The sequence below is a fragment of the Scyliorhinus canicula genome, unplaced genomic scaffold (genome assembly GCF_902713615.1).
Source record: "Scyliorhinus canicula unplaced genomic scaffold, sScyCan1.1, whole genome shotgun sequence".
NCBI lineage: Eukaryota > Metazoa > Chordata > Chondrichthyes > Carcharhiniformes > Scyliorhinidae > Scyliorhinus > Scyliorhinus canicula.
In genome coordinates this window covers 612260-623693 of record NW_024055490.1, presented here as the reverse complement: position 1 = coordinate 623693, position 11434 = coordinate 612260, and the positions used below count along the sequence as shown (strand labels likewise).

Genomic DNA, 11434 nt, shown 5'->3' with positions numbered 1-11434 from the left:
GCACAGAACAGACCCTTCGGCCCTCAATGTTGTGCCGAACAATGATCACCCTACTCAAACCCACGTATCCACCCTATACCCGTAACCCAACAATCCCCCCATTAACCTTACGTTTTAGGACACTACGGGCAATTTAGCATAGCCAATCCACCTAACCCGCACATCTTTGGACTGTGGGAGGAAACCGGAGCACCCGGAGGAAACCCACGCACACACGGGGAGGACGTGCAGACTCCACACAGACAGTGACCCAGCCGGGAATCGAACCTGGGACCCTGGAGCCGTGAAGCATTTATGCTAACCACCATGCTACCGTGCTGCCCATAAATAAGGGACATGAAGGTGGTGCAGGAAAGTAGATTTCAGGTCGAACAACTATGATCTGTACAATTGCAGAGCACCCCCATGTGAAGGGGCAAATCGTCCACTGCAGATCCTGCTCCTCATCATCTGATGTTCTTGTGTTCAGTTCATTGTTCTGAAAACAGGTGCAAGTGGTTCCGGGCTCCTCGCTCTGACGTAACAAAGAAACGGATCTAATTGGATGAAATGTAGGACACAGGAGCTTTGAGCTGATTGGGTGTCTCCTGCTGGCTCTGTCGGGAATGAACCAATCGGTAGTGAGGCCGGATATTACTCACATCTTCTGAACTCTGGACTGCAACAATTCAGCTGCAACTCACTGAGTTCAAATCCACTACCATCTCTGAACATGTTGTGTATCACCTTTTACATTTTCATCACAGCTGCAACTCACTTAACTGGTAAGTTCCCAAGGGGCACAATTTCCAGACAGCTCGCGATACTTACATTGTGATCCACCCTTAACTGTAATATATACAATTCCGTGATTGCATGATTTCTAACAAAGTAATACAAAGTTTAAGCTCGGATTTCTATTTTTTGCAGGTGTTATCGGTGCAGATTCGGTTTCACATGAACCGGTTACAGCGACAAAGTTTGAAGGAGAATCGATAACTTGATTTCAGCTATTCGACCACCGCTGGTACATATTATTTGCAATTGTACCGTCAGGACCGGGACGAAGCCCTCATATTCTTGATCTACATTCCTAATTACGGAGATATTTTCCAGAGCAGTGGGTGTGGGGAGTCGATTTTCTGCATCTTTGGACAGTTCGAGGAGTGAGGGTAATTTCAACATCCGGGAACTGCTGCTGTTTGACAGCGCGGTGTAGTACTGCGGACTGAGAGACAGCAACTAGAGGGAGTCTGGTACAAAATCACTGTCGCAGTGTGACACTGTGAATGGAACTGGGTACAGATTGGGACATAAACCTGCAGATTGTTGTAATTTGAAAATATTGAAATAAGTATAAAGCCGAAAGTATAAGTATAAAGCTGCATTGGGAAAGTTCTGTTCCATTCCATTCACATTAAATACATTCTAGACAGAATGAAAAGAAGTGTTTGGAGCATTTGTACCTTTTTGTAAATGAACGATGTTGAGAAAGAAATGAAAATAATACTTAACGATGTGATGTAGCGGTTACAGGAAGTAACACAAGTTAATGCAGCCGCAGCAGCAGGTACACAAGCTGGATTCAAAAACCGTTTCTTCCCCGCCGTTACCAGACTTCTGGATGACCTTCTTATGAACTGAACTGACCTCGTGTGGTGACAAAAGGTGACGGTGAAAGACGAGCTTTGTTGTCCTGTCGATGAATGCCGCCTGACTCCCTGAGTTGTTGCAGTAATTTCGGCGTTCTCCCCATATGTTAGATTGATTTTCGATGGCAATGACAGTATGCTTCTGCTCCTTTCGCGGGGCTCGTTGGTCTAGGGGTATGATTCTCGCTTTGGGTGTCTTGCTGTCGGAATTTGCGAGAGGTCCCGGGTTCAAATCCCGGACGAGCCCTTTGATGACGTTTTCCGTTGGTCAAGCAACATGTTTTCTTCATTTCTTTGCGGCTTAGACGGCGGGATTCATTCACATTGTGTTTGCTTTGAGAAGCTGAGCTCACACTGCATGGAACCAAGGCGTTCCCGAGAAAATCGAGAAATTTTGGCAAAGCTTGTCGATGTGTGGACATTCACATATCTATTGACTCATTCTGGTGGACTCAGACAGCTCTCTGTCCGTTTTATTTTATCAGTTCAACAATTTCAGACTGTGAACTCTCTCCTCCCCCTCCACCACCTGTTCATTTCCATCACCTTATTTTCATTCCATCCATTGATATGCTTTACCCTCAGCATTGCCCCCCCCATCCATTGATATGTTTTACCCTCAGCATTGCCCCCCCCACCCCCACCCCACACCCCCCCACCCCCACCCCCACCCCACACCCCACACCCCCACCCCACACCCCCATCTATTGCTGACACTCTATCGAGGCCCAATAGGGCCCGCCACCCCCCGCCCCAGCCACAATAGTCTGAGTCTAACCCTATTTCCCGTTCTCCACCTTTGACAAAGAGTCAACTTGACTGGAAACATCAGCTGCTACCTCGCTCCCCAGAGGCTATCAGACCTGCTGAGATTGTCCAGTGTTCTTGTTTCCGATTGAAGCATCCGCAGTAAGTTGCATTTGTCGTTCATTTATGTTTGGGATGGGAATTAAATATGTTCATCTGCATTTGGAAATCGATGAAACTCTGTTGTGGATGAACTTGCTGCTAATACCGAAATGAGCCAAAATTGGAAGATCCTTTTCCTCTCATTGCCTGTCGAAAATTTAGTACTTGTGACTTAATTTTAGTGGCTCACGTGAGGCGAAATCTCATTTTCCTCCATCATCCGAGACTCCGGCAATATTAAGGATCAGACGTATTTTGTGCAAACGTTCCTCCAGGAATTGCTAAATGTTTGATGTTTTTGCCTGGTTTCGAAACGGGGACCTTTCGCATGTGAAGCGAATGTGATAACCACTACACTACAGAAACCGCTGGCTATCAATGGACGTGCGAAATGTACCACCTCACCGTGCTGCAGATTCTAATGGTGAGGCTGAGAGACCTGGTCACTTATTACAAGACAACAGCTTTTTCTTTCAAAAAAACAGATGTCTCAACATATAAAACCATGAGATGTCGAACTTAATATAAGTTATGCTTAGCATCGGCTCGGTTTGAAATTTGTGCTTCACGAGATGGGGGAACACAAGTGCATTGTGCAAACTTTCCTCACTCAACATGAGAAGCAGTTGATGTGTCTACCCGGTATCCACCATGGGACCTTTCGCGTGTTCGGGGAATGTGATAACCACTACACTACAGAAATCGCTGGGAGTTCCGCAATCAGTGGACGTGTGTAATGTTTAACCTCACTGTGTTGCTGCAGCTTCTAATGGTTCCGCTGAGAGGCCATGTCACTTATTTCAAGAAGACAGCCGTTCCTTTAAAACGGATGTCTCAGCTGATAAAACCATCAGATATCGAACTTTACTGACCTGAAGATAAGTTGTGTTTTGCTTGAAGTGGAAGTTAAATTTAGAAGGCAGGGCTTTCATAAGTAACCACAGCTGAAACGAGAATTGATGATGCCCTGCTCACTTTGCTCTGCATCGGGAACCAGCTGTCCAACCCACTGAACTAAAGGGGACGCCAAAACTAGGAACTGCGAGCCAGCCAGGAGTCGAACCTGGAATCTCCTGATTCGTAGTCAGACGCGTTATCCATTGCGTCACTGGCCCATAGCGTCACTGGCCCATAGCATCACTAGCCCATAACGGTGCATGGCTTCTGGTATTCCTCATCGATGAAGACCAGTTACGAGATTGAGGTAATATTCAGCAACAGACTAAACTAGAAGTACGAGATGTTTCTGCCGGTTTCGGGCTGGGGACCTTTCACGTGTTATATTTTGCTTAAGCTCGGTCTTAAATGTGTGCACTTTGGTCCCAAGGTATGGATTTAGGGATTTTAAATTGAATTTTAATTTCAATCAATACCCATGGGAGCGGTCGTGGGTTTAAATCCAGGACAGGCCCTTTACTCCAGGTTAGACATTGTGAATGGTTTGCGATGCTGACGGCGGGATTGATTTACATTGGCCCACTCTGACTGGAGACCAGTTACCAGCGGTGTGCCACAGGATCAGTGCTGGTCCTCTGCTATTTGTGATTTTTATCAATGACTTGGAGGAGGGGGTTGAAGGGTGGGTCAGTAAATTTGCTGATGATGCCAAGATTGGTGGAGTAGTGGATGAGGTGGAGGGCTGTTGTAGGCTGCAAAGAGACATTGACAGGATGCAGAGCTGGGCTGAAAAATGGCAGATGAAGTTTCATAGAATTTACAGTGCAGAAGGAGGCCATTTGGCCCAGCAAGTCTACATCGGCTCTTGGAAAGTCCACCCTACCCAAGGTCAACACCTCCGCCCTATCCCCATAATCCAGTAACCCCACCAAACACTAAGTGCAATTTGGACAGTAGGGGCATTTATCATGGCCAATCCACCTAACTTGCACTTGTTTGGACTGTGGGAGGAAACCGGAGCACCCAGAGGAAACCCACACACACACAGGGAAGATATGCAAACTCCACACAGACAGTGACCCAAGCCAGAATCGAACCTGGGACCCAGGAGCTGCAAAGCAATTATCCTAACCACAATGCTACTGCACGGCATATTACAGGGTCAATGGCAGGGTTCTGATGAATGTGGAGGAACAGAGTGATCTTGGGGTTCATGTCCACAGATCTCTGAAGGTTGCCACTCACGTGGATAGAGCCGTGAAGAAGGCCTATAGTGTGTCAGCGTTTACGAAGGGGGGCTTGAATTCAAGAGCTGTGGTGTCATGCTGCAACTGTACATGACACTGGTGAGAGTGGTTACTCAGAGAGTGGATAGGGTGTGGAATGGACTGCCTGCTGAGATAGTGGAGTCGGACACTTTAGGAACTTTCAAGCGGTTATTGGATAGGCACATGGAGCACACCACAATTACAGGGAGTCGGATAGCTTGATCTTGGTTTCGGACAAAGCTCGGCACAACATCGAGGGCCAAAGGGCCTGTTCTGTGCTGTGCTGTACTGTTCTATGTTCAAGGTCTTAATCGAACCCAGGTACCTGGTTCTTGAGGCAACAGTGCTAACTGCCGAACCACCCCCGAAACTCTGTCACAATTAGACAATAACCTGCCTGTTATCACAATTCTGGTGTGTGTTACTCTATTTTCGTTATTATTAGACAATAACCTACCTGTTATTCCAATTCTGGTGTACGTTATTCTGTCACTATTATTATTAGACAACAACGTATCTGATATTGCAATTCTGGTGTGTGTTACTCTGTTACTCTTATAATTAGACACTAACAGGAGGGCGAGATGCAAGGTAGCAATAATATTTTGAAGTATCTGTGTTACAATGAGTGTCACTGGGAGGTGTGATAAAATAGGAATGGAAACATTATGACAAAAGGTGGCATGGTGGCAATTGTTAGCTGTTTAGCTCACAAGGCTAATCGCTGGCTTTGAAAGCAGACCAAGACAAGCCAGCAGCACAGTTCGATTCCCGTAACAGCCTCCCCGAACAGGCGCCGGAATGTGTCGACTAGGGGCTTTTCACAGTAACTTCATTTGAAGTCTACTTGTGACAATAAGCGATTTTCATTTTTTCATTTTCACTGCTGCCTCATGGTGCTGAGGACCCAGTTCGATCCTGGCCCCGGGTCACTGCCATGTGGCTTTGCATATTCTCCCGTGTCTCCGTGGGTCTCACCCGTACAACTCAAAGATGTGCAGGCTAGGTGGATTGGCCACTCTTTTGAGGTCCACCAGCAAAATAGAACAAAGGAAATGTTCGGGCAATGCCTCAAACTGGAGCGGCCCTTTTGCTTTTTCCCTAAGTTTGTTTCCTTTGTTCTATTTACCTTGCATCTTGCCTTCCTATTATTGTCTAATAATAATAGTGACAGAGGAGCGTTCACTAGAATTGGAATAACAGGTAGGTTATTGTCTAATCATGACAGAATTACGGGGGTGGCTCAGTAGTTAGCACTGTTGCCATAAGCACCAGGTACCTGGCTTTGATTCCGACCTTGGGTCAGTGTCTATGTGGAGTTTACACATTCTTCCCGTGGCTGCGAAGATTTCCTTCCACAGTCCAAAGCTGTGCTAAATTATCCCTGGGTGGGGTTACGGGGTTAGGGTGGGGGATTGGCCAAGGGAGGGTGATCTTTCAGAGGTAGATTCACTGGGCCAAATGGACTCCTTCAGAACTGTAGGGATTCTATGATTCTACACTGGATCCAAAGATGTGTTCACTCACACACTGCAGCCTGACTCTGATTATGGCAACAGACACTGTCTTTTTTACTCTCAAAGTGAGTGAATCCTTTGCTGTTTCTCCTCTGGGCCCCATCTCCACTATTATTGTCTGATTGTCCCACTGAGACTCTCACTGTTATTATTGGACAATCAGCGAGTCAGCCTGAGCCTGTGGCCGCTCTCACCATCTGGAAGCGTCACAATGCCCGGGTGATTGACGGCAGCTCTCGACCAATAGGAAGATGAGGGGCGGGAGTAGAGGCCCGACCGGGAGCGGCTGGTCGTCCAACCAATCGGAATGAATGTGGTGCGGGGCCCGCTGCCCGCATGCGCAGTGTGGGTATTGGCGAAGGAGACGAACGTGTTGTTCAGATTCGAAATTGTTAACAGGCGTTTAACAATATGGAGGCAGCGAGAGATCGCGGGGGTGGGCGGAAACGTTGTGTCAAGCTGTTGTAAGCTGCAATCCTCGGAAAACAGTTTCCAGGACCCCCTTTGTACAGAGCGGAGCTGCAGCTCCTCATTTCAGTTCGGGTTAACGGGCGCCATCTTTCTTAGATGTGCATCAGGGCGCATGCGCGTTTCTCATCTTTGTCGGGGCGATGTTTCAATGAGTGGGAGGAGCTTGTTCCCCATTGTTCAGAATGGAGACAACTTGTCCATCAAACTGGATTAGTCTTTGAGTCCCAATGTCTTATTGATGATGCAAAACGGTGGCAGAGATGGAAAGAAAAGGAAGCCAATCCTGCTCTCCAGATTCCATTGTCTTATGAGAAATCCTGTCCCATGTGTCCAAAGCTCTGCGGCTCTGTTCAGTCACATGAAGACCCAGGATAGAAATTCACAACCCTGAGTAGTAGACGTCACCCACAAATCGAGGGACTGCTGATGATAACGAGGGTCAGTGCGCAGCGGGGGGTATGAGCGGTCATCCTGGACCCATAAGCAGGAGGGGAGAATGTTGTAAATTTCTATCCTGGACTAACAGTGATTAATTTTGTAAACTCCTTTTACAGGGGATTAGTAGGTGAGGATTTACACACAGCAAATTCAAACCGGGAGAAATATTTATCTTTCCTGAATTTTATTTCTGGACTGACAGTGATGCCTTTGTAAACTTCTTTCACAGGGGCTTAGAAAGAGATTCGCAGACAGGAAACTCACAACCAATCCTCACATCAAATTCTAACACCACTGTTTGAGTTACCGGGACCTGGAGATTATCAACCTTTGTGTGTAAGCATTGAGTTCAGATCATTATCACTCACTGTATAAAATGTCTACCTCCTATCTCCCCTGTAGCTCTTGTTCACAATCTTAAATCTGTGTCCCGTAATCCTTATACAATCTACTGATGGAAACAGTTTCTAAAAATCTTTTGCTGGGTTTGCCGTTGTTGTTTCTGGTGCCTGGGTCGATGCTGGGTGGTCCGTCTGGTTTCATTCCTTTTTCATGTTTTTGTTGTGGTTGAATCAGCTTGGACCAGTCCATTTAGGGCCCAGAACACAATTGAAGTCTCCTCCAAGAATCAATTGCCGGGGAGCAATAGAAGCTGCAGAGTGAGCCGGGAGGCTTCAACCCCCGAATAAAATGTTAATGGTTTAAAAAAAAATTTCTGAGACGGCACTGAACAGAGTGAGAGCTGAGCGGTAACAGACCCGGGTTACCAGCCGCCATCTTTACAGAGGACAATGCGCCGCAGGGAAGGGGCTGGTTTAGCACAGTGGGCTAAGACAGCTGGCTTGTAATGTGAACAGAGCCAGCAGCGCGTGTTCAATTCCCGTACCAGCCTCCCTGAACAGGTGCTGGAATGTGGTGACTAGGGGCTTTGCACAGTAACTTCATTGAAGCCTACTTGTGACAATACATGATTATTATTATTATTATGCGCTGCGAGTCTGGACCGGATGCCAATTAGCCCGGATTGACTGACTGGAGTCTCCAGGATTGTATTTTATTCATTTGTGGGAGTCACTGGCTGGGCCAACATTTATTGCCCATCCCTAATTTCCCTCAAACCGAGTGGCTGGCTTGGCCATCTCGGAGGGCATTTAAAGAGTCAACCACATTGCTATGGTTTGGAATCATGTCGGCCAGACCAGGTAAGGATGGCAGATTTTCTTTTCTGTTCATTCCCGGGATGTGGGTGTCGCTGGCTGGGCCAGCATTCACTGCCCATCCCTAATTGCCCTTGAACTGAGTGCATCTCAGAGCATTTTAAGAGTCAACCAGCTGACTGTGGATCTGGAATCACATGTAGGCCAGACCAGGTGTGGATAGAAGATTTCCTTCACTGAAGGACAGGAGTGAACCTGATGGGTCTTTGCAACAATCGACAATGGTTCCATTGTCATCAGTAAACTTTGAATGAAATCAAATTTTACCTTCTGCCTTGGTGAGATTCATACCTGGGTGTCGAGAAAATCATTGGGACAGTAAAGAAGATTTTTGAATATTTCTCTTCAGATATTGAAAATGGGATAAAGGTTGATTGGCTGACAGTCAATCACTGTCCTGTAAGGTAATGAGTCCTTTTGCTTCCCAATTGGCCGAGGAAGGCAGTGTGTCACAAGGATGGATGTGTTGACCGATTAATGGCTGGAGGATGGGGACAGGTCATGTGATCAAACCTCCAGGAATACATTTAATCAAAGTTGGCGAGGAGAGAATGTTGTGAATTTCTATCCTAAACTGACAGTGAGGTTTCTGTAAATTTATAGGATACTGGAAGAGGAGGTTTAACAGACGGGAAACGCAAACCAAACGTCACATCGTGATCTGACAGAGTCACTCGATTCATTAGAAACTGAATTTCAGCAGCATCTGGGTGTGGAAGGTAAAAGGTTTGTCTGTTCTGTCTGTGAGGGAAGATTTCAGGTCTCAGTGTGACTGGAAAAGCCCCGAGATTCACAAACCCTGGTTAGACCAAACCTGGAGAACTGTGTTCAGTTCCAGGCAACAAGCCTGAGGAAGGATAGAATGGCCTCGGAGGGAGTGTAGCACAGATTTACCTGAGTGATATCTGAACCCTCTGGGGTTAAATTACAAAACTAGATGACACAAACGAGTCAGAGACATGATGGCACAGAGAATGGCATGCGGCCCATTGAATCCATGCTAGCTCACTGGAGCAATCCAGTCAGTGCCATTCTCCTGCTCTATCCCTTTATTCTTGCAGGTTTATTTCCCTCAAATCCAATTTCCTTTACAAATCAAATCATTCATTGTGTCTGTTTTCAAACTCCCTCCTAGGCAGCAAGTTTCAGGTCATTGCCGCTCGCTGTGTAAAAACATATATCTCATATCACCTCATATCTCCTGTACCTTTTACATACAAACTAGGATCAGGCCACTCGGCCCCTCGAGCCTACTCAGCATTCAATAAGATTGCGGCTGACCTCATTCTAACCTCAGTTCCACATTCCTGCCTACCCCTGATGACCTTTCACCCCCTTGCTCATCAAGAATCTATCCAGTTCTGCCTTAAAAAGATTCAAGGACTCTGCTCCTACTGCCTTTTAAGGACGTGATTTCCAAAGTTTTACAACCCTCGAGAATAAAAAATCCTCATCTCCATCTGAAATGGGTGACTCCTTATTTTGCAACAGTGATACCCTCGTTCTCGATTCTCCCACAAGAGGAAACATCCTCTCCACATCAAACTTGTCAAGACCCCTCAGGATCTTATATAGATCAATCCAGCTTTTACCCAAAACTTTAAATCTGTCTACCTAGTGCTCGTACGATCAGTGAATGGAAACAGAGTTTCTTTGTCCACCCGATGGAAACCTCGCGTAATCTTGTGGACCTGAATCAAATCTCCCCTCAACCTCCTTTGTTGGAACCATTCTGGCAATTTTCTGCCCCTTCTCCAAGAACCTTCACATTCTTCCTGAAGAGTGGTGACCAGAGCTTTAGAAAGATTCATTGAATAGAATTAGAACCATAGAATTCCTACAGTGCAGAAGGAGGCCATTCAGCCCATCGAGTCTACACCGACTCTCTGGACGGGCAGCCTGTCTAGACCCACACCACTACCCTGTCCCTGTAACCCCACAGCACAACCTAACCTGCACATCCCTGGACACTAAGGGGCAATTTATCAAGGTCAATCCACCTAACTTGCCCTTCTTTGGACTGTTGGAGGAAACCTGAGCACCGGGTGGAAACCCACGCAGACATGGGGAGAAAGTGCAAATTCCACACAGTCATCAAGGCCGGAATTTAACCCAGGTCCCTGGCACTGTGAGGCAACAGTGCTAACCACGTGCCACCAGAAGCATAGTTTTGGCATCAATATTACTGTCCATGAAGCTCAAGATCGAATTTGCTTTGCCATCTATTCTCTTTAATCTGGCTTGTAGATATACAAAATCCCTCTTCACCTCTTTCTCTCTCCTCCCAAAGAGGCCAGTTGGGTTTTTATGACAATCCAGCAGTTTTCATGGTCACTTTTTCCCAGTGTCGGCCCCACAAATGGCCAGATTCATTCAGCTCAATTTCACAACCTGCCTTTGTGTTTTTGTGGGTTCTCTCTCACTCCCTATTTTCTGTTTTAAATCAGTTTCACAGGGTGTTCGAAGGGGAGGCTTCAAAGTCCGGAAACTCAAACTAAGCATAACATCAGGATCTGACAGAGACTTCAATTTATCATATCCGGAATATCATGGAACATGAAAGCATTTTTCACAGTGCGGGGAAACCGTACACGTGTTGTGTGTGTGGACGAGGATTCGCTCGATCATCAGGCCTCACAAGCCATAAATGCAGTCACAGCGAGGAGAAACCCTGGAAATGTGCGGACTGTGGGAAAGGATTCACTTACCCATCCCTGCTGGAAACTCATCGACGCAGTCACACTGGGGAGAGACCATTCACCTGCTCCAAGTGTGGGAAGGGATTTACTAATTCATCCCACCTGCTGAGACACCAGCGAGTTCACACTGGGGAGAGACCATTCACCTGCTCAGAGTGTGGGAAGGGATTTACTATTTCATCCCACCTGCTGAGTCACCAGCGGGTTCACACTGATAAGAGACCGTACCAATGTCCAGACTGTGTGAAGAGCTATAAAAGTCCTGGGGATCTGATTCGCCATCAACGTGTTCACACTGATGAGAAACCGTTCAGGTGCTCTCAATGCGGGACTGGGTTCAGACGATCATCTGACCTCACTGAACATCAGCGAATTCACACTGGGGAG

General features: G+C 46.7%; 2 long non-coding RNA genes and 2 other non-coding genes across 4 annotated transcripts; 3 read left to right on the top strand and 1 right to left on the bottom strand.

The window, feature by feature from the left end:
• Nucleotides 1-206: 206 nt before the first annotated feature.
• On the top strand, nt 207-1417 carry LOC119960167. Its single transcript, XR_005459327.1, has 2 exons — nt 207-764; nt 910-1417. It is a non-coding gene; the product is annotated as an uncharacterized LOC119960167 (long non-coding RNA).
• A 371-nt stretch (nt 1418-1788) lies between these two features.
• On the top strand, nt 1789-1878 carry trnap-ugg. The gene is given in 2 exon segments: nt 1789-1824; nt 1843-1878. It is a non-coding gene; the product is annotated as a tRNA-Pro (tRNA).
• A 1704-nt stretch (nt 1879-3582) lies between these two features.
• trnar-acg lies at nt 3583-3655 on the bottom strand. The gene has a single exon. It is a non-coding gene; the product is annotated as a tRNA-Arg (tRNA).
• A 2913-nt stretch (nt 3656-6568) lies between these two features.
• LOC119960168 lies at nt 6569-9012 on the top strand. The gene is made up of 3 exons (XR_005459328.1): nt 6569-6686; nt 7361-7467; nt 8952-9012. It is a non-coding gene; the product is annotated as an uncharacterized LOC119960168 (long non-coding RNA).
• The last annotated feature ends 2422 nt before the right edge of the window (nt 9013-11434 follow it).